Source organism: Nycticebus coucang, chromosome 4, assembly GCF_027406575.1.
Source record: "Nycticebus coucang isolate mNycCou1 chromosome 4, mNycCou1.pri, whole genome shotgun sequence".
Lineage (NCBI taxonomy): Eukaryota > Metazoa > Chordata > Mammalia > Primates > Lorisidae > Nycticebus > Nycticebus coucang.
The window spans coordinates 132,140,208-132,164,484 of record NC_069783.1 but is presented as its reverse complement, the minus strand read 5'-3'; the positions used below and the strand labels follow the sequence as shown (position 1 = coordinate 132,164,484).

The 24,277-nt window shown below is 42.7% G+C and overlaps 1 pseudogene; it reads left to right on the top strand.

The window, feature by feature from the left end:
- LOC128584425 (thyroid hormone receptor-associated protein 3-like) overlaps positions 1 to 18,404 on the top strand; it is a 44,395-nt pseudogene extending 25,991 nt beyond the window's left edge.
- Positions 18,405 to 24,277: the final 5,873 nt, after the last annotated feature.

Genomic DNA, 24,277 nt, shown 5'->3' with positions numbered 1-24,277 from the left:
CCACAAGGAGGTGTTCTTGACACCCCAGCGGGACCCAGGCAGGTAGGTGCCATTCTGTCTTTAACCATTCCGAAATCCTGGGAAAACATCAGACATGGCTGGGAGATTGTTTAGAGAAAACAATTAAGTTACCTTTAACCAAAGTTAGCTGTACTATGCTTTCTGATTCAGAATTACCCTCAATTAAAAGAAATTATATTTATCTACATTATTTTACTAAAATTATTTTTTATTCCAATTCCAATTAGTTGACCAATCTCACTAATGATTAAGAACACTCAACGTTTCCACATGGGGCCATTTCCATCACTCAAATTTTGCTGAATCTGCCCCCAAGTTCCCATGCACGGCCTTGAGCAAACGTTCCAGGAAAAAAAAAAATCTGTATTTCTTATTGGAACTATTTTTTTTTTTTTTTAGAGGTTTCTTTTCCACACCCTGAATGTACATCGACCCAAACACAAGTTTGGGAAAATTGCTTCTGAGGCCCATTCTCTGATAAGAAAATTCGGTTCCAACTGGGCAAGGTACCTGAGTGCCAGCCTTTTCAGGATAACAGTACACCTATCACCTAGAATAAATCAAACATACATGTATCTATATTGGTCCGTCCCAGTATCAATTTTTATGCTTTTACAAAAAAAAAATGGAGCTGTATAACACACCGTAAAGTCAGATGGAGATGCATGAGGCATTTTTGCTTCTTAGGAGAAAGAATAAGAAAAATCTCTCATTTTTCCCCCTTCCCTCCACGCCTCCAAAGTTGAAGGCAGGTCATACTACTGGGCTTGTCACATCTTACATCTTCTGAACTGAAAAAAACAGTTCAAAAGTCACTTTTCTTCCAGTCTTGTGGAAAACAAAGTCTCATATGCTATAGAAGATTCCGCAAAAAAAGGAAAGAAGCAAATTGTAGCAGTTTTTCCTCCTAGGGAAGTGTAAAGGTCCATCGTTGGACTCAAACTGTTTTTTTGTTGTTTTGTTTGTTTGTTTGTTTGTTTTTGATACTCTTTCCCTAAAGTCAAGCATGAATTCATAGAGTTAACTGCTGCCCAATCTGGTCCTGCCTTAGAAGAATGAAAAACATTTACAAAAAAAAAAAATCACATGACAAAAGTCTTCTGAGAAAGAATTCAAAACCAGCTTTCTTCTCTAGACAAATCCCTCTTCTGATCTAAAAACGTGGATATGTGTGGATTGCCTGAGCTCAGGAGTTCGAGATCAGCCTGAACAAGAGCGAGACCGCATCTCTAAAAATAGCCGGGTGTTGTGCTGGGCACCTGTAGTCCCAGCTACTTGGGAGGCTGAGGCAAGAGGATTGCTTGAGCCCAAGAGTTTGAGGTAGCAAGGATAAATGCATTTTAGGGGCTTCTCTGTGTTGAATCTGAGAGGTGGAACAAAAAATTCCTGATCTTTTTCCATTCCAAATCATAGAGGTAATGTGTAGAGAAGAGATACCCACTTTTCAAGAATAGGGAAAGTAGCTGGATAAAAGAAGCAGGACTACCCATTACAGGAGACAGCATAGAGATATTTTCCAAGTCCTGAGTTTAGCATTTTGTTTCTGAGATGAATATAAACACACTTAAAGGTCAGGAAAATGTTCCTCCTGTGATAAGGAACCTGCATGGTTGGACAAACGCACCGGGTCTCCCAAGAGCCAGTCAGCAGGGGCACACCTCACTCCGCCATCTTTGCTCCTCTGGGATGGCTTTGGCTATTCTGGGTCTTTTGTGATTCCATATAAGTTTTAGAAATTTATTTATTTAATTTATTTATTTAACAGAGAAGGAGTCTCACTCTTTTTCCCAGGCTAGAGTGCCGTAGCATCACCCTAGCTCACAGCAACTTCAAATTCCTGGGCTCACGCAATCCTCCTGCCTCGCCCTCCCAAGTGGCTGGGACTACAGGCACCTGCCACCATGCACAGCAAACTTTTCTATTTTTAGTAGAGACAGTGTCTCACTCTTGCTCAGAATGGTCTCTAACTCCTGAGCCCAAGCAATCCACCCAGTTTGGCTTCCCAGAGTGCAGGGATTACAAGCCTGACAGGCGTGAACCACGATGGCAAGCCAGGACTTTTTTTTTTTTTTTTTTAATTCTGTGAAGAATACCACTGATATTTTGGTGAGGCTTGCACTGGATGGTATGGACATTTTGACAATTTTGATCCTTCCAAGCCATGACCATGGAATATCTTTTCATTTGTCTGAATCCTCTTCAATCGATTTCATCAATGCTTTTATAGTGTTCATTATAGAAATCTTTAGCTGCTTTGGTTAAGTTCACTCCTAGGTATATTATTTTATTCATAACTATTGTAAATGACATTATATTCTTCATTTCTTTTTCAGATCGTTTCCCATTGGTATATGAAAATGCTACTGATTTTCATACATTGATTTTTTATTCAGCAATTTTACTGAATTTGTTTATCAGGGGTTTTTTGTTTCTTTTCTTTTCTTTTTTTTTTAGACTCAAACTATCGCCCTGGGCAGAGTGCTGTGGCATCACAGCTCACAGCAACCTCCAACTCTTGAGCTTAAGCAATTCTCTTGCCTCAGCCTCCCAAGTACCTGGGAATACAGGTGCCCACCACAACGCCCGGCTATTTTTTGCTTGCAATTGTCATTGTTACATAGCACGTCCGGGCTGAGTCCGAACCCGCCACCCTAGGTGTATGTGGCGGTGCCAGACTGAGCTACGGGCTCTGTCTGGTTATCAGTTTCTTTTGTGGCATTTTAAAGTATCTCTCTCTATAAGATCACATCATCTGCAAACAAGGACAATTCAACTTCTTCCTTTCCAATTTGGAAGTCCTTTCTTTCTCTGGTCTGACTCTTCTAACTAAAACTCCAGTACTATGTTTAATCACAGTAGTGAAAGTGGACATCCTTGTCTTGTTTCAGATCTTAAAAGAAAGGCTTTAAGTGTTTCCCCATTTAGGGCGGGTCTGCCATGTGTGGCGTTTATCATGTTGAGGTAAGTTTCTTCTCTGCTCCGTTTTTTGAGAGTTTTTTTCATGAAGGGGTGTTGAATTTTATTGAATGCTTTTTCAGCATCAGTTGTAACGACCATATGGTTTTGTCCTTATTCTGTTGATACATTGTACCATAATCCATTAATTTGTGTATGCTGGACCATCCCTGCCTCCCTGGGATGAATCCCACTTGACCATGATGAATAATCCTTTTCATGTGTGGTTGAATTCAGTTCTATTTTGTCAAGGATTTTTGCACCTATGTTTTGCACCCCATTGTTGGGGGCGGGTGTGTGTTTGTGCCTGTGTCTTGTCTTGGTTTTGATATCAAGGTGATACATGCCTTGTAGAATGAGTTAGGGTGTATTTCCTGTTCCTTGATTTTTTGGAATAGTTTAAGTAGAATTAGTGTTAGTCTAATCTACCAACCTTTGAATGATTGGTAGAATTCAGCAGGGCAGCCCTTGAGTCCTAGACTTTTCTTTGATGGGAGAGTATTTTTTACTGCTCCTATTTTGTTACTTGTTATTGGTTTATTCAGGTTTTAGATTTCTTCCTGGTTCAATCTTGGTAGATTGTATTTGTCTAGAAATATCCTCTTATTAAATTGAATACAGAAATGTATTCATCTAAGCTCATCAACTTACTGGCAATAGTTTCTCACAGTATTTTCTAATGATCTTTGGATTTCTGCAGTATCAGTTGTCACGTCTCTTTTTTCATCTTTGATTTCATTTATTTGGGTCTTCTCACTTTTTCCTTAGTCCAGCTAAACTGTGTCACCTTTGTTTATCTTTAAAAAAAAAATACATTTTTTCTGTCTTTTACATTTTTGTTTAAATTTCACTTATTTATTCTCTGATGATTATTATTTCTTCTAATAATTTTAATTTTGGTTTTCTTTTTGTTTTAGTCATTATTTGAGATGACTTCTTAGGTTGTTTATTTGAAACTTTTCTACTTTTTTGTTGTAGACACTTAGCACTATAAACAATCCTCTTATTACTGTTTTTGCTGAATGTCATAGAGTTGTGTTTTCATCTGTGTTTGAGACATTTTTGAATTTGCTTCTTTCTTTTAAATTTCAGATTAATATGAGGGTACAAACAATTAAGTTACAATGTTTGTGTCTGTCAGGTAAGTTCCCTGTCCCCAGGAGGTGCGCCGTACACATTCACATTGTGCTTGTTTGTTGACAGCGTGTGATTCTTTGGCTTTAATTTAATTTTGGTTATTTCCTTTCTTCTGCTAGTTTTGGGATTAGATTTCTCTTCTTTTTCCTTTTCCTTGAGATGAGTCATTAGGTTGTTGATGCGTGCTCTTTCTGTTTTTCAGATGCAGGCATCTAACACAATAAATTTCCCTCTGAGGACTGCCTTTGCAGTATCCCACAAGTTTTGGTAGCTTGTGGCTTCATTGTCATTATGTTAAAGGAATCTAATAATTTTCTTGTTTATCTCATTCTTAACTCAACTGTCATCCTGCATAAGGTTATTTACTTTCCATGCCTATGTGTGGGGATGAAGGTTTTTGTTGGGAGCTTTTCAAATATATCTTGTGTCTTCAGACCATAAGAAGTTGAGTTCTACCCTATCTTGGGTAAAGAATGGTCTGAAAAGGGGTGGCACCTGTGGCTCAGTGAGTGGGGTGCAGGCCCCATATACCAAGGGTGGTGGGTTTGAACCCAGTTCTGGCCAAACTGCAACAAAAAAATAACCGGGTGTTTTGTGGTGGGCACCTGTAGTCCCAGCTGCTCGGGAGGCTGAGGCAAGAGAATCACCTAAGCCCAAGACCAGGAGGTTGCTGTGAGATATGATGCCACGGCACTCTACCAAGGGCGACAGGGTGAGACTGTGTCTCTGAAAAAAAAAAAAAAAAAAGAATGGTCTGAAAAGATGCAAGATATAATTTTAATTATTTTAATTTGTTGAGGCTTGATTTGTGTCCTAGGATATGATCAGTTTTGGAGTATGATTCATGGGCTGATGAGAAGAATGTATACTCATTAGCTTAAGTTGGGCATAGATATATTTAGAAGTGAAATATCCTCTTATTAAATTGTTCTCTGAACAAGTATGTAGTGACCATCTTCATCTTTCTTAACTTTCGTTGCTTAAATCTACTTGTATATGAAAATAAGATTGTGACCCCTCCTTTCTTATGATTTCCACTTGCCCGAAATACTGTTTTCCAATCCCTCACTCTGAGTCTTATTTTGTTCTTCGAGGTTAAGTGTGTTTCTTAGAGACAGCAGCATATAGATGGCTTGTGTTTTTTTATCCAGTCAGTGAGGAATTTAAGCCATTTACGTGTATTGAGAGAATCGGTAAGTGTGGTAGAGTTCTATTTATCTTAGTTTGTTAAAGTCCATCAATTAGTTTTATCCCTTGTGACGTGGTGAAAGCAAGATTTTGTCCCTTGGTTTCTGGGTGGTACTTTGCTGGTGGTCCATTGTGGTGGTCAGTGTGGAGAACAGGTTTGAGAATTTCCTGTAGAGCTTGTCTTGCTGTGGCAAATTTCCTCAATGTTTGCATGTCAGTAAAAGATTTGATTTCTCCATCAAATTTGAAGATTAGTCTAGCAGGATACAAAAACTCGGGCTGAAAATTTAAGGAGGTTAAAAGGAGATGACCACCATCTTCTGCTTTATAAAGTTTCATCTGAGAAGTCCACTGTCACCCTGATGGATCTGCCTCATAGGTCAGGTGGAGCTTACTCCTGGCTGCTGGCAGAATGTTCTCCTTCAATTTGACCTTGGCCAGGGTCATTACAAAGTGCCCAGGAGATGCTCTTTTTGTGTTGAGACGAACCAGTATTCAACATCCATCTGAAAAGAGTGTGTCAGAATCTTTGGTGATGTTTGGGAAATTTTCATTTATGATATCTTCCTGTAGGTTTCCATTCCTTTGGGTCATTCTTCTTCCCCTTCACGAATAACTATAATTCATATGTTTGAATGTTTTGTGAAGTCCTATAATTCTCTAATGATTGCTCTGATTTTACTTTTTTTTCCTTCCTCTTTAAATGTCTGTGTTACTTCAAAAGCCTTATTGTCTCACTCAGATATTCTTTCTTCTCTACGGTATAATCTGTTATTGATAGTTTTTACTGTATCTTTAAGATCCCTGAATGACTCCTTAAGCTCCAAACTATCCTTTCTAATTTCATCATGCCTTTCATGGACTTCTTTCATCAATTTTTGGATTTTCTCTGGATGGTTTTCCACTTTCCCTTCAATTCCCTTCATTAATTTTGCCAGCCATACACTAAATTCTCTTTCTGTCATTTCCATAATTTCTTTATAAGTGGACTCTTGTGTGGTATCTACCTCATGACTCCTTGGGGGGAGATTAACCTGTTCTGGTTTTTCATGTTGCCAAAATTGTTTTGTTGGCTCCTCCTCATGTGTGTTTTCTTCTTGTTCACTCCCTTCCCCTACTTTTTTCTCTCACTATCTCCTTCTCTTTAAATTTCCTTGTCTCTGTGCTTAGCTGTTGGAATGTCCTTTTGGTAGAGCTACAAAATGAAGAGAAGAGTAAAGAGCAAGAAGGGGGAAAAGAATGAAAAAGAAAAATAAAGGTGAAAGGAAAAAGATGAAGAAAAAGAGAGAAGAAGGATGGAAAGAGAAAGACAGGACTGATAGTGATGTTCAGCAGAGCACATTGACCCACACTCACAATTCCAAGGCTCTGGGAGGGCCAGGGCAGGTGGGTTCCTTGAGGTCAGGAGCTCTTTACTAGCCTTTGCAAAAGCAAAACCTCACCTCCATGAAATGTAGAAGAAAATTAGCAGGGTGTCTTGGTGGTAACCTACCAATATAGTCCTTCAAAAGGTCAAAGCTAGAAGAACACCCTAGACCAGGGGTTCCAGGCCTCCTTGGGTCAGGCCAATGCCGTGACATTCCAGTCCTGGTCTCAGAGCCAGGCTCTGTTCCATCAATAAAATACAGAATGAAATATAAACAAACAAACAAAAAAGAAAAAAATCATAATAAAAATAAATAAAGTAAAACAATAACATTATATAAAATGAAAAAAGCAGGGATATCATAGTTGTTTGAGAAATTTATGAGGGAAAGATGAGAAAAGTAGAAATATCTCTACCAAAAGAAGAAAAAAGGAGAGAAATGGAAAGAAAGAAAGATTGTAACAAAAGTGGACTTCAGGATAATAAAGTAAAAAGGAAAACATAAAAATATAACAAAAGTAAAAAAACAAAAAAAGAAAGAAATATGGATTATTCTATATATAAGAATAAATAATATTTATTAATATTTATTCTTATATATCGATTCTATATATAGATATATATTATTCTATATATAATATTTATTATATATAGATATTATATGTGTGTGTGTATAGATAGATAGATAGATAGATAGATAGATATCAATATATTACCTGGACACCAGGTGGTGCTCTAAGAAGATAGAAAAAAATGAAAAATATAATGCAATATATTGTCTGGACACCAGATGACGCTCCAGGGTTAGGAGATGCAAAATAAGCTTACTGATTCTGCTGTATAAAATGCAGGTGGGAAGCCACTATATAGTTTCTGTGGAGACCTGGTCCTGTCTTCCTGATTTATTTGTCCTCAATCAGGGAGTGGTTGCTTCCTTACCATTCAATTCCCGCAGGGTTGAGAGCCTGAAGCTCTCATCAGACTTCTTAGGAGCTACTCCTTGACCTTCCAAACAGTGCCTCTTGGCCAAAAAGGGGCTTTCCTGGGGGTGCCAAAGCCACCAGACTCACCCTAATGTTGGCTGCCCAAACTCAGTGGGCACCAGAGCTGGCCACATGCTGCACCTCTATGGGCTATTCCCACAGTCTTCCCATAGGGTGGCAGGTGGCTCCCTGCTGGCAGCTGAGCTGTCCAGGAGGTCCATCCTGCCCAGTGGTTAAATCCCTCCAGCCACTTGTCACCTATCAAGTTCACTCACTTACTTAAGCACTCTTAAGGCAGCTCTGGTGAGCACCCAAGTCCAAAAAAACTGCAGGACTTCCCTGCCTCTAGCCCTTCACCAGAGGGCCGGCTGGCCTCTACACTCACCCTAGCACTTGCCTTCTGTGCCAGTCATCCACTGCTCCTGACCTCCTCCTTGGCTCCTGGAGTCACCCTCTGTCTCACTGTGGCCCTCAGAGTGTTGTTTCTGGGCAGGACACTCCAGCCAGAGGTGGTTGGAGTCCCCTTTACCTAAGTTCGCTGAGAGTGATTGGTACAGAGATGTCTCTAGTCTTCCATCTTGCTCCCAGAAGCACATTTCCTTCTAAATCTCTTCACTGACCCTCTAGTACAGCGGTTCTCAACCTGTGGGTCACAACCCCTTTGGGGGTCAAACAACCCTTTCACAGGGGTTGCCTAAGACCATCCTACATATCAGATATTTACATTGTGATTCATAACAGTAGCAAAATTACAGTTATGAACTAGCAATGAAAATAATTTTATGGTTAGGGGTCACCACAACATGAGGAACTGGGTCGCGGCATTAGAAAGGTTGAGAACCACTGCTCTAGTAATTCAGGAACATATGGATTAGTTTTTATATGTTTGTATAGTTTCCAATGTCTCGCTAGTTATTAATTTCTAGTTTTCTTTCACTGTGGTCAGAGAAAATATATATGATATGATTTCAATTTTTCTTTCTTTTTTTTTTTTTTTTTTGAGACAGAGTCTCACTATGTTGCCCTCAGTAGAGTGCTGTGGCAACACAGCTCACAGCAACCTCAAACTCTTGGGCTTAAGCAATTCTCCTGCCTCAGCCTCCCAAGTAACTGAGACTACAGGCACCTGCCACAATGCCCAGCTATTTTTTGTTGCAGTTGTCCTTGTTGTTTAGCTGGCCCAGGCCAGTTTTGAACCCGCCATAACCACTGTGCTACAGGTGCTGAGCCAATTTTTCTTTAATTTTATAAAACTTGTTTTGTGGCCTAACATGTGGTCTATCCTTGAAAATGATCCATGAGCTGAGGAGATATTCTGTGGCTATCAGTTGAAACATTCTATAAATATCTATTAGGTTCCTTTGGCTTATAGAAAAGATTAAATCCAATGTTTCCTTGTTTATTTTCTATATGAACGATCTGTCTATTGATCAAAGTTTCCAACAATTATTGTATTAAAGTATCTATCCCTTTAGCACTAATAATGCTTTATATATCTGATTGCTCTGGTGTCAGGTGTATATACAGGGTGTCTGTAAAGTTCATGTGCAATTTAATATAGTTTTACATTGTAAATTGCACGTGAACTTCCTCGCACATGAAAATAGCTTTACATTTAAATTGCACATGAACAACCTTTATATTTAGAATTGTTATCCTCTCACTGAACTGTCTACTTTATTATTACGTAACAACCTTCCTGGTCTCCCTTTATAATTTTTTGTCCTGAAATCTATTTTATCTGTTGAACGTATAGCTTCTCTTGCTCTTTAATGGTCTCCATGTGCATAGAATGCCTTATTTCATCCCTTTATTTTTATTCTCTGTGTGTCTTTATGGGTAAAGTGGGTTTCTTGTAGACTCTTTTTGGTTTGCTGTACCTGTGCTATTATTTGAGGCGCTTTGTTAGGTTGTTTATTTAAAGGTTTTCTGCTTTTTTGACGTAGGCAGTTATCACGATAAACTTTCCTATGATTGTTTTTACTGTATCTCACAGATTCTGGTATGTTGGCTTTTCACATTTAGCCACTGTCTTTCGATTGGAGATTTTAGTCCCTTTCCCACAGAATGTCATCATCAGTAGGTAAGGACTTAATACTGCCATGGTGCTATTCAATTTCTGGTTGTTTTTTTTCCTTCCTGACTTCTTTGTTAAAGGTGATTTTCTCTGGTAGTGTGTTTTAATTTCTTTTTAATGTTTTGTTTATCTGTTGTGGTTTTAAAATTTAACATTAATATGAGGATACCTATGAGTAGGTTCCATCGCTCACATCTGGGAGGTTAAAGTCTGAGTTGTCTCATGTCCTTCACCCCGGAAGTGCACATATACCTATGCACCTGTTTGGTGGGAATTTACCAACCAATTTAACATTCAACTGCTCCCCAAGGCTCACTTAATTGAATTGAGTTGAGTTTTTCTCTCATGTGAGCCTGTGGCTGTTAATCTACTGCTTATAATTGAGTACCGAGTACGTGTGATGCCTGCTTTTCTATTCTTGCAATACTTCCCTTAGGAGAATGTTCTCCAAATCTGCCCAGATTGCTATAAAAGATCAAAATCTCCATCTCTTTATGTCTGAACACTATTCCATGGTATACATATAACACAGTTTATTAATCCCACATGTTTGTGATTGTGACTTGTTTTAATAAATCCTTTGTTTCTATAGAGGGAGAGAGATTGGTGGGATTACACCTGCGGTGCATCTTACAAGGGTATATGTGAAACTTAGTAAACTTAGTAAATGTGGAATGTAAATGTCTTAGCACAATAACTAAGAAAATGCCAGGGAGGCTATGTTAACCAGTGTGATGAAAATGTGTCAAACGGTCTATGAAACCAGGGTATGGTGCCCCATGGTCACATTAAGGTACACAGCTTTGATTTAATAAAAAAAAAAAAAATTATTCCTCAACCTATGTAGAAAATTTGGAAAACACAAAACACAAAATTCCCTTACCTATTATTAATATTTGGCTATATATCCCTTTTCATTATTTTTTACAGCAGATTGAGATGATTCACACAGGTGGCATCATACTGTGGTATATGGTTTTTTAGTCTGCTTTTCACCTAACATTCAACTGTAAGCATTATCCATGGTGTACAAAGCCTTTGTTTCTAATTTTACTTACTTCTTCATCCTCACTTAGTTCCTCCCCAACCCACTTCATTCCAGCCATGCTGGCCTCCTGGGATTTCCCCTAACACAGCAAGATTATTTCTGCCTCAGGGCCTTTGCACTGCCTCCACCTACATCTAGAGCATTTTCACATTTTTTTTTTTTCATTTCCCAACGGAGGAGAACTGGAAAGAAATTCCTGAGCTGTGGCTAATGATTTCTCTAGATGGTTAGGGACCTGAAAGGGACCTAGTTGGAAATTGGTGACAAGGAGGTCTAAGGAAGAGGTTTATGGGTGAACCTCTCTTAATGGACAAAAACAAGGAGATGTTTGTATGTGATGTGGATGTTCACCAAAGTGTGACCTCAGAGAAAAGAATTACCCTTGGGGAGACAGGATGAGACTTTCAGTGGGTACCAGTCAGCATTTTTGCTCACACACTCTGGTCACTGCCTGAAGGTTCATGACAAAGTGGCCATGGTGATTGAGCTGGGGGGACACTGAGGCACAATGAGCCCCCCCTGCCTTGGAGACAAGGAGTCAGGATAAATCACTGCCCACGCCCCCAGGAAGGGTCAGCACACAGCGCTGAGATTCAGGGCCCCACTGTGAAGGGGGAAGCTGGACACACCCTTGGGCCAGAGCTGCACTCCACAGGGGGCTCCATGATCAAAGGCAGACAGAGTAAGACCCAGAGTCTCATAATACAGTAGCCAAAATGCCCAAGGCACGATATAAATAATCACACATCATGCGAATGTTCAGGAAAATCACCACTTGAATGAGAAGAGACAATCAGTAGACACCAACGCTGAGATGATGTGGATACTGGAATTATGTGACACACATTGTAAATAGGAAATCATAAAATCATTTTGATGAGCAATAATAAAGTTTTCAAACAAATGAAAAATGAGAAAAATCTCAGAATTGAAATACAAGTTATACATACAAACACCATGAAACTTATAGGGCTGAAAACCGTGAAAGATGAAGCAAAGGCTCATCGGATGGGTTCAGGAACAATGACCACGTAGATGTCATTTCAGATATAGAGGAGGATATTTAGCACAACTGGAGAATAAAAGATACTAATGAGAATTAGAACAGGAGAGAAAAACCGATGAAGCTGGTTTGACCTTGCAAATAAGGTAGAAAGGTTAACTAGATTAAACAACATTTATTTATGGGAAGGTAAAGGTGAGCCCTCAGTCTGCACAGCACTCCCTATGCTAGCCTTCTCCTGAGGGTGTCACCAGGGTGCCATAATCTGCTCAGGGTGAGCAAGGCCAGAAGCAAGTTCAATTTCAGAGGGCCCTAGGTCCCTGCTCACTGGCCTGAGGTGGAAGTCACAGCAGCTGCTTCCTGCAGGGAGGGGAAACACTCAGAGCTCAACCCACCAGAGCTTCCTGACACTGGAGCTGCTCCTGGGGCTGGGGACACAGAACAGGACAGCTGTGGGTGGGAAAGGGCTCAGAATGGACTAAAACACCACTGAGAAACAAACTCTGCACCTAGGGAGCTGAGGGGAGATTAAGGGCTGTCACAGAGACGAGCACCAGCTGTGGGCCAGAGTATCCTTGTCACTCCCACATCATGGCCTGGACTCCCCCCCAGTCCTCCTCCTCCCTGTGCTGCAGTTCATGGGGATTTCAAACCAGTCTTTGGGGTGATCCCTCTGCCCCCCCTTCCTCACTCTTGACATGTGTCTGTTTCAGGGTCCAGTGACTCGGGAGCCCTCACCGACCATGTCCTCAGGAGGGACAGGACAGTCACTTTCACCTATGACTCATCTTCAACATGCGGCATAACTAAAGTCATTGATTACTTTTTGCCATTAAAATTTAGTAGTTTAGTGTTTTTTATCCAATTATGTTTTCCTGTGATTTTTTTTTTTTTTTTTTTTTTTGCCTTAGTAGTTATACTTTACGGTCTTTAGGTCACTTTTTTAAATTAAAAATAAAGGATGGAGACTTTACCTCTTTCATGTTTACATGGATGGAGCTGGAACATACTCTTCTTCGTAAAGTATCCCAAGAATGGAAGAAAAAGTACCCAATGTACACAGCCCTACTATGAAACTAATTTGGGACTCTCACATGAAAGCTATAACCCAGCTACAACTTAACAATAGGGGGAAGTGGGAAGGGGGGGTGGGTGGAGGGAGGGGGATCGGTGGGATCACACCTGTGGTGCATCTTACAGGGGTATTTGCGAAACTTGGTAAATGTAGAATGTAAATGTTTTGGCACAGTAACGGAGATAACGCCAGAAAGGCTATGTTAACCACTGTGATAAAAATGTGTCAAATGGTTTTTGAAGCGAGTGTATGATGCCCCATGATCATATCAATGTATACAGTTATGATTTAATAAAAAAATAATAATAAAAATAAAAATAAAGCATTATTTTTGGCAAATATTAAAGAAAACAATATGTCATAAGTTACAGAATGGATATTAAAATCTTTTTGTTTCTTAAATACTGAAGACATCTCACGGAAGAATTAGTAAAGGTAAAACTAATTTAAAAAGAAAATTATTGGGGTGGCACCTGTGGTTCAGTGATTAGGGCGCTGGCCCCATATACCGAGGGTGGCAGGTTCAAACCTGGCCCTGGACAAACTGCAACAAAAAATAGCTGGTCGTTGTGGCGGGTGCCTGTAATACCAGCTACTTGGGAGGCTGAGGCAGGAGAATCGCCTAAGCCCAGGAGTTGGAGGTTGCTATGAGCTGTGACACCACAGCACTCTACCAAGGGTGACAAAGTGAGACTGTCTCTAAAAAAATAAATAAATAAATAAATAAGTTACTTAACATCTGCTATAGCACCACATACCATCAACCTATGAGTTCTCTCGGAGATGCGCCACATCTATGAAATTACTTTTATGTAGCCATAAAAAATAATAATAATAAAACAATAAGAAAGATGTCTGGAATTATCTCTGAATATAGGGTTCAAGGAAATTCACCAGTAAAGAATTATGTAGTTGGTATAAATCTGTAAATTATGAAAGGAACAAGACTATGTTAGTGTGCTGGATTATCATTTAAAAATATATTCACGAACCTCAAGGAAAATTAAACTACTTTTAAGAGTTTAGGATGGGATTTAAAAAAAAAAAAAAGCGAACAAAAAAAAAAAAAACAGAGATAGGAGTAGTGCCAGTTATATTTACTGCATCCTCACATTATTGGGGATTTTTGGATCTTTCAACAGCAAGTCTGAATTTATCATGAATTTGTTCATTTTTGAATTCCTGACACTGACTTAGTGTCTGTCCTGAGAATACAGAAATCAATGACAAAGAAGAGAGGGGCCTCCTGCATGAGATCATGTCATGAATTAATTTGTGTTGTTTGCCAACAACCAAGAGAACCCAACTCAGATAAAGTGAGTGGGAATTCATGGCAGGATACTGGTTTTTGCCCACAGACAATCAGTGGAAGAGTTGAAGGGTGCTGAGTGGGTATCAAGGAAGGAGACTTTCAGGGCAGGGAATAGCACAGGCAAAGTGTCTGAGGCAGGAAGAAAGCAGATGTGGTTTAGGTGAAGGGAGGCCAGAGGAGAGAGGGGAGGAGATGAGATGGAAGAGAGAGCTGAGGGAGGCCAATGGAGAAAGGCAGGAAGATGAGATGGAAGAGAGAGCTGAGGGAGGCCAGCGGAGAGAGGGGAGGAGATGAGATGGAAGAGAAAGCTGAGGGCAGCCAGCAGAGAGAGGGAGGAGATGAAATGAAAGAGAGAGGTGAGGGAGTCTGGCGCAGAGAGGGAGGAGATGAGACGGAAGAGAGAGCTGAGGGAGGCCGGTGGAGAGAGGGAGGAGATGAGATGGCAGTGTGAGCTGAGGGAGGCCGGTGGAGAGAGGGAGGAGATGAGATGGAAGAGTGAGCTGAGGGAGGGCACTGGAGAGAGGGAGGAGATGAGATGGAAGAGCAAGCTGAGGGAGGCCAGTGGAGAGAGGGAGGAGATGAGATGGAAGAGCAAGCTGAGGGAGTCCAGTGGAGAGAGGGGAGAAGATGAGATGGAAGGGCGAGCTGAGGGAGGCTGGTGGAGAGAGGGAGAAGATGAGATGGAAGAGAGAGCTGAGGGAGTCCAGTGGAGAGAGGGGAGAAGATGAGATGGAAGAGAGAGCTGAGGGAGGCCAGTGGAGAGAGGGGAGAAGATGAGATGGAAGAGAGAGCTGAGGGAGGCCAGTGGAGAGAGGGGAGAAGATGAGATGGAAGAGAGAGCTGAGGGAGGCCAGTGGAGAGAGGGGAGAAGATGAGATGGAAGAGAGAGCTGAGGGAGGCCAGTGGAGAGAGGGGAGAAGATGAGATGGAAGAGAGAGCTGAGGGAGGCCAGTGGAGAGAGGGGAGAAGATGAGATGGAAGGGCGAGCTGAGGGAGGCCAGTGGAGAGAGGGGAGAAGATGAGATGGAAGAGAGAGCTGAGGGAGTCCAGTGGAGAGAGGGGAGAAGATGAGATGGAAGAGAGAGCTGAGGGAGTCCAGTGGAGAGAGGGGAGAAGATGAGATGGAAGAGAGAGCTGAGGGAGTCCAGTGGAGAGAGGGGAGAAGATGAGATGGAAGAGAGAGCTGAGGGAGGCCAGTGGAGAGAGGGGAGGAGATGAGATGGAAGAGAGAGCTGAGCAGTTACACAATTTACCAAATAGTGAAGCTTTGATAGCTTTTGATTTCCAATATGCCAAGTGCCAAGTCTGTTTCTCACCCCTGTTCTTGGAAAAGAAGGCACCGCCCTCATCCTGGTACTGGTCTCTGAGAAGGCAGAGATACGGCTTGTGTGAGCCAAGGTTTCCTGGTCAGGAGGGTCACAGAGTGTGGAGAGCAGGGACTGTACTCCCAGGGATGGTGGCAGTGCCATCATGCTCTGTGATGAGTGTTGTTATTATTGCCATTTTCTAGTTTTGATTTGTAGAAAGCGAGAATTCTCAATGCTTCTGTTTAATTCTCTTTCCCATCATTACTTATGTCAATTACAAATTAAACACTCCATTAATAAAAATTTCCAAACCATAGAGAAGTAAAAGAATAGAATAAGGCATCACCTTGTACCATTATCTAATTTTAAGAATGATCAACTTGTGAGAAGCTTTGAGTTTCCATCCCCACTTTCCTGCACAGTGAATTATAAGTTTTAAAAATTTTGTCACTTTGGAGGTTCGGGCCAGTTGTGCCTTTGGGAGGCTGTGGCTGCAATCGCTGCAGCAGGCCCAGAAGTGTATCCTGATGTATAAATTGGAGAAACTAGTGGCATTGCCAGTATGTTTTGGAGATAGTATCTGGGATCCAGTGCATGTTGAATCATTTTTCACACAGGTGTAATTGAAAAGTGACCCTCTCTTCAGAGACATTAAGACAAGCAAATCCAAGTTTAGATCTCACTCTTCTCGCTCAACATCCACATCAAGATCTCGTTTTCATTCATTTACCAAGTCTCAGTCCCGAAGCCGATCTGTCTCTCGTTCAAGGAAGCCAGGCTGAGTTCTAGCTCTCGACCTACATCGTACACTCCAACTCATCACAGAGAAAGAAATCACCCAAGACTATATATCAGAATCGGAGGCCGCAATAGAGGCTATGGAAGGCCCTGTTATTTCTGTGGACACAACAGAGGCTTTTATCTGTGGGGCCAGTATAACCAAGGAGGACATGGAAATTACCGCTCAAATTGGCAGAATTACCAGCAAGCTAAAAGTCCTCACTGGGGTCATTCAAATTCCTAGTCCCCAAAGAGAAGGTCCCTTTCACCAAGGTCCAGGAGGCATTCTAGAAATTCTGGTAAGTTGTTTCTGGCAGGTCAAGGTGCTCCTCATCTTCTCATTCTTCCTCCAACCACAGCCGAGTTGAATCTTCGAAGCTCAAGTCTAGAAAGGAGAAGAAGTCCTGTTTCAAGGTTAGCTGGCCACCTGAGGCTGCTGGGATGAGCCCAAGGAGATGAGGCCAAGGAGCAGACAGTCTCTGGAGGCATCTCTCAAGACACAAAAGCATCTGAGAACTCAAAGCCATGGCCATATGCCCCACCTGCAGTGCTGGTCAAAGCCATGGCCAGATGCCCCATCTGCAGTGCTAGTCAAAGCCATGGCCAGATGCCCCACCTACAGAGCTGGTCAAAGCCACGGCCAGATGCCACCACCTGCAATGCTGGTCAAAGCGATGGTCAGATGCCACCACCTGCAGAGCTGGTCAAAGCCACAGCCAGATGCCACCACCTGCAGTGCTGGTCAAAGCCATGGCCAGATGCCCCACCTGCAGTCGTGGTCAAAGCCATGGTCAGATGCCACCACCTGCAGTGCTGGTCAAAGCCATGGCCAGATGCCCCACCTGCAGTCGTGGTCAAAGCCATGGTCAGATGCCACCACCTGCAGAGCTGGTCAAAGCCACGGCCAGATGCCACCACCTGCAGTGCTGGTCAAAGCCATAGCCAGATGCCACCACCTGCAGTGCTGGTCAAAGCCATGGCCAGATGCCACCACCTGAAGTGCTGGTCAAAGCCACGGCCAGATGCCACCACCTGAAGTGCTGGTCAAAGCCATGGCCAGATGCCACCACCTGAAGTGCTGGTCAAAGCCACGGCCAGATGCCACCACCTGCAGAACTGGTCAAAGCCACGGCCAGATGCCACCACCTGCAGTGCTGGTCAAAGCCACGGCCAGATGCCAAGACCTGAAGTGCTGGTCAAAGCCATGGCCAGATGCCACCACCTGCAGAGCTGGTCAAAGCCACGGCCAGATGCCACCACCTGCAGTGCTGGTCAAAGCCATGGCCAGATGCCACCACCTGCAGAGCTGGTCAAAGCCACGGCCAGATGCCACCACCTGCAGTGCTGGTCAAAGCCATGGTCAGATGCCACCACCTGCAGTGCTAGTCAAAGCCATGGCCAGATGCCCCACCTGCAGTCGTGGTCAAAGCCATGGCCAGATGCCACCACCTGCAGTGCTGGTCAAAGCCATGGCCAGATGCCCCACCTGCAGTCGTGGTCAAAGCCATGGCCAGATGCCCCACCTGCAGTCGTGGTCAAAGCCATGGCCAGATGCCACCACCTGCAGAGCTGGTCAAAGCCATGGCCAGATGCCACCACCTGCAGAGCTGGTCAAAGCCATGGCCAGATGCCACCACCTGCAGTGCTGGTCAAAGCACGGCCAGATGCCACCACCTGAAGTGCTGGTCAAAGCCACGGCCAGATGCCACCACCTGCAGAGCTGGTCAAAGCCACGGCCAGATGCCACCACCTACAGAGCTGGTTCTGCAACACAGCCTTGGCAGTTCCTGAGCTGAGTCCTCAGAAGCCAAGCTCAGCTCTCAAAAGCCCCCTCCAGTCTGTGGTGCTGAGGCAGAGGTCACCCCGTCTTAGCCCTGTGCCAAATCCTAGTCCTCTGCTTTCCAACATATCCCAGATGGGCTCAATTGTGGCAAGTGGTGCTGGGTATCAGTGTGGGACACACCAAGGGCAGTTCCACCATGGTTCTGGGTTCTTGAGTCCATCCCAAAAGAGCCCTGTGGGTAAGAGTTCACCAGCCCCTGGCTCCACACATGGCTCGTCTCAGCAGGAGAGTGCTGCTGCAGGAGAAGCAGCCTATACAAAGAGGCAAGTATCTCCTTTCCCCTGCCTGGTTGTGTTTTCATCTCACTAGTTGGCAGTGTAATCGTAATGTGATCTAAGTTAGAGCCCTGATTCATAAGGTAATCCCTATTTCCTAAACTTTCATTAGTAAACATTAAAAGCATCACCCAAGGAAATCTTTAGCTTAACTCTAGCTTTCCTACCTTCCTAAATTTGTATTGCAGCATACAGTTTCTCTAGACTACATTGCAATGTTGTGTTCACATTTAAAACTTGCCTTGGATTGAGCTCGGCACCTGTAGTACAGTGGTTACAGCGCCAGCCACATGCACCAAGGCTAGTGGGTTCGAGCCCAGCCTGGGCCAGCTAAACAACAATGACAAGTGCAACAAAAAATAGCCAGGCATTGTGGCAGGCACCTGTACTCTCAGCTACTAGGGAGGCTGAGGCAAGAGAATTGCTTAAGCCCAAGAGTTTGAGGTTGCTGTGAGCTGTGATGCCATGGTACTCTACCGAGGGCAACATAGTGAGACTATCCAAAAAAAAAAAAAAAACTTGGCTCGGTGCCTGTGGCTCAAGCGGCTAAGGCACCAGCCACATACACTTGAGCTGGCAGGTTCAAATCCAGCCCAGGCCCGCCAAACAACAATGACGGCTGCAACCAAAAAGTAGCTGGGCATTGTGGTGGGTGCCTGTAGTCCCAGCACTTGGGAGGCGGAGGCACGAGAATCGCTTGAGCCCAGGCGTTGGAGGTTGCTGTGAGCTGTGATGCTACGGCACTCTACCCAGACACAGCTTGAGGCTCTGTCTCAAAAAAAAAACAAAAACTTGCCTTGGATTCCACCATGTAAGCCAGAGAACAGTAGAGATTTGTGGGTCAGCTATCAAAAAGGCTTTATTAACCAGTTTGATGGAAGTATTTCAAATTGTATATAAAACCAGCACATTGTACCCCATAATTGCATTAATGTACACAGCCATGATTTAATAAAAAAAAAAAAAAAGTATGGTCTTTGCCAAAATGAATGGCCTCCTAGACCATTCTGCATCCGCCCATCATGATCAAGAGCTACACCCTCATATTCCATAGCTGAGGAGACTGGGCAGAACGGGACAGTCCAAGGCTTAGTCCAGAAGGGCCTTATTTTAAAACGACAAGGCCGGTGTATGTCCCAGTAGAAGCCAAGCAGGCTGCGTGTTAGGAGAGGACTGATAGTGCTTCCGTCTTTCTATCCTGGGGGACACAGCATACGTAATAATATTAGATTTAATTTGGGCAACTTTGTTTCCCAAGAGAAAGCATGTGAATAAACCTTGAAGTGTTCACCTCAGTTTGGGACCAAACTGTTTGGATCTTTGTAAAAACCGGCTTTGTGTGGCCAGGCGCGGTGGCTCATGCCTGTGATCCCAGCACTCTGGGAGGCCGAGGTGGGTGGATTGCCCTGAGCTCAAGAGCTTGAGACCAGCCTGAGCCAGAGCAAGACCTTGTCTCCAAAAAAAAAACAAAAACAAGCTGGGTGTTGTGGCAGGCGCATGTAATCCCAGGTAGTTGGGAGGCTGAGCAAGAGAATCACTTGAGCCCAAGAGTTGGAGGTTGCTGTGAGCTGTGACACTACAGCACTCTACAGAGGGAAACATAGTGAGACTCTCTCTCTCTCAGAAAAAAAATAATAAATAAATAAAATTTTAAAAAAGAAAAATTTGAAAAAAAAAAACTGGTTTTGTGTGTCAAGGAGGTTAAGGCCTTCCCTAGTACCTTTCGATCCCTTTTTCTGTGCAGCCATGTGTCCCGTGGAGTTGCTCCTAACTACATCCCACAGGCCCCTCCCTCTGCTCATATTTTTTTATTTCTTCTGGGCTGGGCTTCCCCTTCTCCACCAGCAGCTCCAGTATCCTTTAACTTTGTAGTCCTGCCGATCTGCTCAGCAACAAGGGTGGAAACTGGAGGGCAGTTTCTGGTCTGTTTTCTAAGAAACTTATGAATTCTATTATCTTTATAAATATAAGATGAGAAAATAATTTTTCAATATTTTTTATTAATCTTTTTATGAAATGAAAAGAAACTCCTATGATTGATTAAGGAAAGTGGTGATGGCTGGGCGGTTCCTGGGGTTTGGGTCTTTTTGTTTAGTTTTCTTTTTTTCCTTTTTAACTGTAAGCTTTTTTTTTTTTTTTTGTGATTTTTGGCCAGGGCTGGGTTTGAACCTGCCACCTCCAGCATATGGGACCGGCACCCTACTCCTTGAGCCACAGGCACCACCCTAACCATAAGCTTTAATTTGAAACATTCTCAGATGTTTTGGAGGAAAACATCCTCTGCAAAGGGTCCTTGTGCTTATCTTCTGGGGAGGTGGTCCAGAGCAGGTGGGCCCCATGGCGTTTATGTATATGTTATATGCAGAGTGCACCCATCTCTTTCTCCCCAACCTTTGCTTCTTGGGCTGCTCTGCTACTTTCCCCTGACTTTGCTACATTTCTATAGTTAAGTTGGTTTTACTTGAATGATTCATGTTTGGGGGAAAAAAGAAAACCTCCCTTAAAATTTGTTTCAATTCCTCCTACAAATAAAAAAAAAATGAAGTGGCCGATGTAAAAAAATGAAATATGGTCACTTTATAAATAGACTGAAAAACAAACATAATCAAAGTCATTCTGGGACAGATTATTTTGGCTATGACTGTAAGCATTAGCGATAAAGAAACCAGAAAAATATATTTAACTCTAGTTACTTGGTTTGGTTATATTAGTCGTATAAATTAGCAATTATGAATCTATGTAACGAGCTTTGTAGACTGAGCGGGTAAGAAAATATAACACGGTTATTGGGAGCTGGTTTTCTCCCTAAAAGACAAAGGAGCTGTTATTGAAATGAAAATGCTGCAATGAACAGTGGAGTGTTAGAATTGAATCACAGGTGTTAGTGTAAGCGCCATTAGTAGATGTCAAAATGAATTGTGGAGACATATAAACATTTTTTTTAATTTTTTTACTTTTTTTTTATTTTTTTGTAGAGACAGAGTCTCACTTTATGGCCCTGGGTAGAGTGCCATGGCATCACACAGCGCACAGCAACCTCCAATTCCTGGGCTTAGGCGATTCTCTTGCCTCAGCCTCCAGAGTAGCTGGGACTACAGGTGCCCACCACAACACCCGGCTATTTTTTTGTTGCAGTTCGGCCGGGGCCGGGTTTGAACCCGCCACCCTCAGTATATGGGGCCGGAGCCTTACCAACTGAGCCACAGGTGCCGCCCGACATTTTCCATTTATGCTCAATATGATTTTTACTTCACAAAGCTAAATACTACACATAAATATTTGCATATTAATATCAAGTCATTACCACCAGGAAGTGAGTGCAGACACCGTAAGTTCACGTAACAATGGCTCTGTTGGGCATTGGCACATCCAATGAAAGAAAGATCTAGGTGCTGCTAAGCCTGGAGACCAGGATATCAGGTGAGTGTGAGCTAGACTCCAGGGAGACTGTGACCCACTTGTCTTCCTGCACCTCCCACCTGAAGAAGCTATCACAGTGGGTACCTGCATTTTATCCACTTACCCGGCAATATATTGTTATATATTCCCACGGACAGAATAATGGATGGATAAATAGATTGGGTTACTGACTTCAAGTGTTACCCCTACTTGCCTCCGTGACTTTGTTATGTAACTTTGAATTTCGTCCAAAGGAACAAAAATATTGCTATCCCCCTGCTCCGGCAATGGAATATTGGTGATATTAGAGGTCTTATGAAAAGTAGAGTTTACCAAGTGTTGCCACGTAGGAGTAAGGGTTCCAGATGACTGGACTTCTGATTTTTCATTATAAAACAGAAATCTGGGCATTTCTCTGAAATCTCCCAATATGGAGGCAAGTGATTCTTTAAAAATGTAAACGCTTTGCCAGTAAGTACTGGAAAGTCAAACAAAACTTGTCTGCAGGCTAGATTTATTCTACAGATGGCTGTTTTGTAGTCCCTGACACCACACCATGTAACGCATTATGAAATAATGAAATAACGCATTAATAATTGGTTGACACTCTTAGCAGCTGGGTCACTCTGCTGGGTGGCACAGCTGAGGACGCACACATTTCAAAGCTCCACGTCTGTCATATGCAAACAATTGTCAAGCCAGGCATCCCACACATGGAACTTTGAACTGAACATAGACTTGCCATTATTTCTATTAAATTTCTATTAAACCAGAAAAAAAAAAAAAGAAAAAAGAAAAGTAGAGTTTAAAAGATTCTTAGTTTGCCCTCTTTTGCTTCTACTGTTACCAAGAAGACCTTTCCTTGGATTGCTTCTGGCTTTCAATGGGAGCTCCTTTCAAGCGCATATGCGATTAATAAATGTGAACACTTGAAATTGTTTGCTGGGCAGCAACACGTATCTGATACACGTGGCATGAAGCAGCGATTGGATAGCAGGCCAGCGAGGGAGCACGTGCAGGCCTGTGTACTTAAATAGCCAGTCCCACTGCAGAGGTCAGCCGTCACTTATAGAAACTCTACTAAGAGGAAGAGCTACCTTTATTGCCTGAGGTTTCTGTGTTTTCAAAAGCGATAGCAGAGGACAGGGTAGGGGCACGTGCATGTGAACACAGCACATCTTTCTGTTCAGGATGGGCCTGCAGCATCCTCACAAACCAACAGATTGAGGAGTGCCTCGTTCAAGGTCACTCAGACAGGGGTCCTCAAACTACAGCCCGCGGGTCCCATGAGGCAGTGTGATTGTATTTGTTCCCGTTTTGGGTTTTTACTTCAAAATAACATACGTAAAGTATGCATAGAAATTTGTTCATATTTTTTTTTTAAACCATAGTCCGGCCCTCCAACGGTCTGAGGGACAGGGAACTGGCCCCCTGTTGAAAAAGTTTGAGGACCCCTGGTTTGGGCTCTGCATAGTCTGAGTGTCCGCATCATTACTTTCACTTCTGAGAAAAATTGCAAAGTTAGGAGTCCCCAAGACTACCTTCAGTTCTGAGTTTTCTAGAAGGACTCACAGAACATCACATTGAGATTTCAGAAGCATGACTATGACTTTTATAATGAAAGGATCCAGATGAAAATAAGCCAAGGGAAAAATCTCAGGGGGCAAAGTGTATAAGAAATCCAGAGGCTCACGCCTATAATCCCAGCAGTCTCAGAGGCTGAAGCAGGTGGATCGCCTGAGCTCATGAGTTCGAGACCAGCCTGAGCCAGAGCAAGACCTCTTCTCTAAAAATAGCCAGGCGTTGTGGCCCGTGCCTGTAGTCCCAGCTACTTGGGAGGCTGAGGCAAGAGAATTGTTTAAACCCAAGAGTTTGAGATTACTGTGAGCTGGGATGCTACAGCACTCTACCGAACACAACAAAGACTCTGTCTCATAAAAAAGAAAAAAAAAATCCAAGTGCTAGCTTCCACTTGTTCTCTGCCAGTGGCATCATAAACAATGCTAACTTCTCCTGGCAGCACTATGTGACACTGTTCCTGAAATCTGAAAGCCAGGGAAGTTCCCCCAAGCTGCTGGGGTCCAGAGTTGTGACTGGGGCTTGGTCGTGCAGATTTGATTGCCACTCTCATGGCTGACTTTATTCTCCATGGAACTCATAGCAAGTACTCCCTTTAGCATTTCATCTTTGGTAATATTATTTCTAACTTCTTTCAAATAAGTTATTAATTCTTGTTTTAAGCCAATTGTTTATACAATGCAAGGTTCAAAAATAAAACACAGAAAGAAACACCTCAGCAGAGTCGGTGGGTCATGCATAAAATTCTATTAGTCCTTCAAAACATTGAGATGAGAAACTAAGAACATTCAATCCTGTAGGCTGAAATGTAAATACACTGGAGTGGAATGGAAAGACTAGCTACAAGAAAAGTACACACAAAAATGGACAAAGAAAAGAAAAGCAGTGAATGTGATTGCCCTGAGATACAAGGTGGAAAAGTTTTTAAAT